The sequence below is a fragment of the Triticum aestivum genome, chromosome 6B (genome assembly GCF_018294505.1).
Source record: "Triticum aestivum cultivar Chinese Spring chromosome 6B, IWGSC CS RefSeq v2.1, whole genome shotgun sequence".
Classification (NCBI taxonomy): domain Eukaryota; kingdom Viridiplantae; phylum Streptophyta; class Magnoliopsida; order Poales; family Poaceae; genus Triticum; species Triticum aestivum.
The window spans coordinates 81,003,992-81,009,077 of NC_057810.1; positions in this window are offsets into that span (position 1 = coordinate 81,003,992).

Below are 5,086 nucleotides of genomic sequence, written 5' to 3' on the forward strand. Positions count from 1 at the left end.
GACTGACGGAGTGTGTATATGCTCCAAGAACACACCACTCGGAATGGCTCCTATCTTGGAACCTATCTTTGCTAGATCATCAGCTGCTTGATTTTTCAGTTGGGGTATATGATGGAGCTCCAACCCCTCGAACTTCTTTTCCAGCTTCCTCACTGCACTGCAGTATCCAGTCATGGCTGGGCTTCTCACGTCCCACTCCTTCATCACTTGGTTGACCACTAAATCTGAATCGCCATAGACCATCAGGCGACGGACGCCGAGTGAAATGGCCATGCGCAATCCGTATAAGAGGGCCTCATACTCTGCCTCATTGTTGGAGGAATCAAAGTGAATCTGGAGCACATATCTGAGCTTATCTCCTCTGGGGGAAACCAGGACAACCCCAGCACCGGAACCATTCAACATCTTAGGGCCATCAAAAAACATGGTCCAATGCTCCGAGTGAACTTCAGTCGGCTGCTGCTGTTCAATCCACTCGGCGAGGAAATCTGCTATTGCCTGGGACTTAATGGCTTTCTTTGCTTCAAACTTGATATCAAGGGGAAGAAGTTCAATCGCCCATTTCGCCACTCGACCAGTTGCATCTCTGTTGTGCAAAATCTCTGATAGTGGAGCGTCACTGACGACTGTGATGGAATGATCAGAGAAATAATGAGCAACCTTCTTTGTGGTCATGTATATTCCATACACAAGCTTCTGATAATGATGATATCTCTGCTTGGATGGAGTCAAGACTTCAGACAAATAATACACTGGGCGCTGAACTTTGAAAGCTTTTCCTTCTTCTTCCCGCTCGACCGTAAGCACTGTACTGACGACTTGTCCTGTGGCTGCGATATAAAGCAACAGAGGCTCTTTGCTGATTGGAGCAGCAAGCACCGGCTGGGTGGAGAGCAGAGCTTTTAGCTCGGCAAACACTGCATCAGCTTCTGGAGTCCACTCGAACTTGTCTGCCTTCTTCATTAGTCGGTAAAGAGGCAATGCCTTTTCACCGAGTCGTGAGATGAATTGACTTAATGCGGCCAAGCATCCAGTAAGCTTCTGGACATCGTGCACTCGCACAGGGCGTTTCATTCGGAGAATAGTGCCGATCTTTTCTGGATTAGCGTCGATCCCTCGCTCGGAAACGAGAAAACCGAGTAACTTGCCACCAGGAACTCCGAATGTGCACTTTGATGGATTGAGCTTGATATCATACCTTCTGAGGTTGGCAAATGTTTCGGCGAGGTCAGCGAGCAGGTCGGAACCTTTTCGTGACTTGACGACGATATCATCCATATACGCTTCCACATTCCGACTGATTTGAGTGAGTAGACACTTCTGAATCATTCGCATAAATGTGGCTCCGGCATTCTTGAGGCCGAATGGCATGGTGATATAGCAGAAGCACCCGAATGGAGTGATGAAAGCTGTTTTTACCTCGTCGGGTCCGTACAGACGGATCTGGTGGTACCCGGAGTAGGCGTCTAGAAAAGACAATCTCTCGCATCCCGCGGTCGAGTCAACAATTTGATCTATGCGAGGGAGAGGAAAATGATCTTTCGGGCAGGCCCGGTTGATGTGCTTGAAATCAATGCACATTCGGAGCGATTTGTCCTTCTTAGGAACCATGACGACATTAGCGAGCCATTCGGAGTGGTATATCTCTCGGATAAATCCTGCCGCCAACAGTCGAGCCACTTCCTCACCAATGGCTTTTCTCTTCTGGACGGCGGACCGCCGAAGATGCTCTTTGACTGGTTTTGCTGATGAGTCGACTCTTAGGCGATGCTCAGCCAGTCCCCTGGGAACACCTGGCATGTCAGCGGGCTTCCATGCAAAAATGTCCCAGTTCTCACGGAGGAACTGGATGAGCGCTTCTTCCTATTTCGGGTCGAGTGTTGTGGAGATGTGGGTCGGGGCTGCATCGGGGTCGGTCGGGTGAATGTGAACAGGCTTCGTCTCACCGGACGACTGAAATGCAGATTCTGTGGCGGGTTTCTTGGATCGCAGCAAATCACTCGGATCTGCGTTTTGCTTGTATTCTTCAAACTCGACCGCTGTCACCTGGGAATCAGCAATCTTTGAGCCCTTCTGAAAGCACTCTTCTGCCTTTTTCCGATCACCGGTGACAGTGATCACTCCTTTGGGGCCGGGCATCTTCAATTTGAGGTACACGTAACATGGTCGAGCCATGAACCGTGCATAAGCTGGTCTCCCCAAAATGGCATGATATGCACTCTGAAAATCCACGACCTCAAACGTCAACTTCTCTTTGCGAAAATGTTTCGAATCACCAAACACCACGTCCAGAGCTATTTGGCCGAGTGACTCGGCTTTCTTCCCTGGTATAACTCCATGAAAGCTCATGTTACTGGTGCTCAGTCGGGACATCGGAATGCCCATTCCTTTCAGTGTGTCTGCATACAACAAATTCAGCCCGCTACCACCGTCCATCAGCACTTTTGTCAGTCGAGTGCCTTCGACAACTGGATCGACCACCAAAGCTTGCCTCCCAGGGGTGGCAATATGAGTCGGGTGATCAGATTGGTCGAATGTGATGGGTGTTTGGGACCATCTCAGATAATTTGCTTTTGCTGGGGTAACCATGTTCACCTCGCGGTTAATGACTTTCAATCGACTCTTGCTTTCCACATCTGCAAAGATCATCAGAGTGGAGTTGACATGCGGATATCCTTCCTCACTGTCCTCCTTGTCTTCGGCCTTGTCCGACTCCTTTTCCTTGTCTTTAGACTGTTTTCCTTGAAACTGCTGGATCAGGAGTCGACATTGGCGAGTGGTATGCTTTGGGTAAATGATATTCCCCTCTTCGTCTTTCTTCGTGTGGATGTGACACGGCATATCCATCACGTCGTTCCCTTCTTTATCCTTTACCTTCTTAGGGTTCCAGGATCCTTTTGGTTTCCCTTTAAACTTTCCATGAGTCACGGCCAGAGCCTCTCCAGGAGCTGCCGGTTCAGCCTTCCGCTTCTGTTTCCGACTGGTGTTTCCCTTCTCCGACTGGCTCGGCTTGTGCTTGCCGCTTCGGAGTCGGTCTTCTTCTTCGCCGTTGGCGTACTTGGTAGCAATTTCCATCATCCGACTCAAGGTCATGTCTCCGGTTCGACCAAATTTCAAACTCAATTCTCTGTTCTTGACACCATCCTTGAAGGCGCAGACTGCCTGATGATCAGACACATTCTCCACAGTATGGTGCAAAGTGATCCATCTCTGAATATACTCCCTGAGAGTCTCATTGGTCTTCTGCACGCAGACTTGCAGCTCCGTCAATCCAGCCGGTCGCTTGCAAGTTCCTTCAAACGTTCTGACGAACACTCGGGACAGATCTTCCCAAGTGTAAATGCTGCTAGGAGGTAACTGATTCAACCACGCTCTGGCAGAACCTTCCAACATGAGGGGCAAATGCTTCATGGCCACCTCGTCATTCCCACCACCAATCTGAACCGCCACTCGGTAGTCCTCAAGCCAAGTTTCAGGCTTAGACTCACCGGTGAACTTGCTGACTCCTGTTGCCAACCTGAAATTGGGAGGAATCACTGCGGCTCTGATAGCTCTGCTGAAACATTCCGGACCAGAAACGTGCACTCGACTGCTCGTGGGCGCATCTCTGTCGAGTCCACCTCGATGGGCTCTGTTCCGGTCGACCAAGCCTTGCACGATAATGGATCGCGCGTCGAAGCCTGGTTCTCTGGGGTCGACTGGAACTCTTCGCCCCGCACTGAGCTGACGTCTGTCATCTTGCTGCCGAGGAGCGTAAGACCCACCCCTCGGAGGGGAAGTGGGCACTCGACGCCTATCATCTCGGTCGTGTCGGTCTCCATATTGGTCTCGCCGATTCTCGCGCCCTTCACGCCGCGGAGGCGATCTGGGACTGTGAGCCGACTGAACCGTATTCGCAGCGACGGATCGACTGTGAATTCTGTTGCGCGACTGCGACACGGCTGAATTCTGATCTCCTGCTGCCCGGAGCAGATCCCTGATCTGCATCAAGCCTCTGCCAGCTTCCGACTGAGAGGGCTGGATGGACTCTGCTATACGGGTCGCAGCTGCTAAATTCTGGATTGGGGTTCGATATACCTGAGTCGGCGGGAAGAGTTGACGTCGATTGGCGTCGGGAACTCGTTGCCGCGCGCGCTCGTCGAGTGCTCGCTGAAGATTCTCCAGGCGAGCGCGTTCGGCCAAATTGGCCAAACGTGCCTCCTCCAAGGCGCGAGCCTCGGGGGTTTCTCCTGCGATGGGAGTATGCAGGGCATCCATGTTCCTGCGGCGAAGTTCCTCTCTTTGCAGAGAGTCGAGTGGCTCGGGCTGGTACTCTTCGTGGTCTCGTGCGGGGTCGCCTCCGTCGCCTGCCCCACCATCACGGGCGAAGCCAGGGGGGCTGCGAGGCCCGTCGACCATCAGGATTTCCGCCGCTGGATCACTGCTATCGCATTCGGATGCAGTCTCTACGGAGCCAGTCGACAGATCGAACAGGCCGTAGAGAGATTCGTCGGGCTCGATTGCCGCAACTTGGGTGGTGGCCGTCTGGCGAGCCACCGCGTGTCTCACCCACCGCTGAAGCCTCGACCGACCCGAGCGCTTGCGCTGGCGGGAGACCGGGAGGGTGGTCGATAGGGGAGTCGACCGATATGGGGTCGACGGTTGCCGCAGCAGAACGCCGCGGACACATGCGCGAAAATGCGTCGCACCGTGGACGGGGAGCGCATCGACGTCGAGTGGAGCCTCCTGGAGCCAGGCGGAGTCGTCGGCGATGAAGGTGAGAGCACCAAGACGAATCTCTCGACCCTCGACCAAAACTCCAGCAGCTACCATGATGAAAGTACTCGGAAGAATCGCAACTTCTCCACAAAATCGCTAAAACACCTGCCCCACGGTGGGCGCCAACTGTCGTGGATCTAAGTCTGACAGTAGAGTGGGGGGTAGGTATGGAGAGGCAAGGTCCTAGCTATGGAGAGGTTGTAAACACAAGAGATGTACGAGTTCAGGCCCTTCTCGGAGGAAGTAAAAGCCCTACGTCTCGGAGCCCGAAGGCGGTCGAGTGGATTATGTGTATATGGATTACAGGGTGCCGAACCCTTCCGCCCGT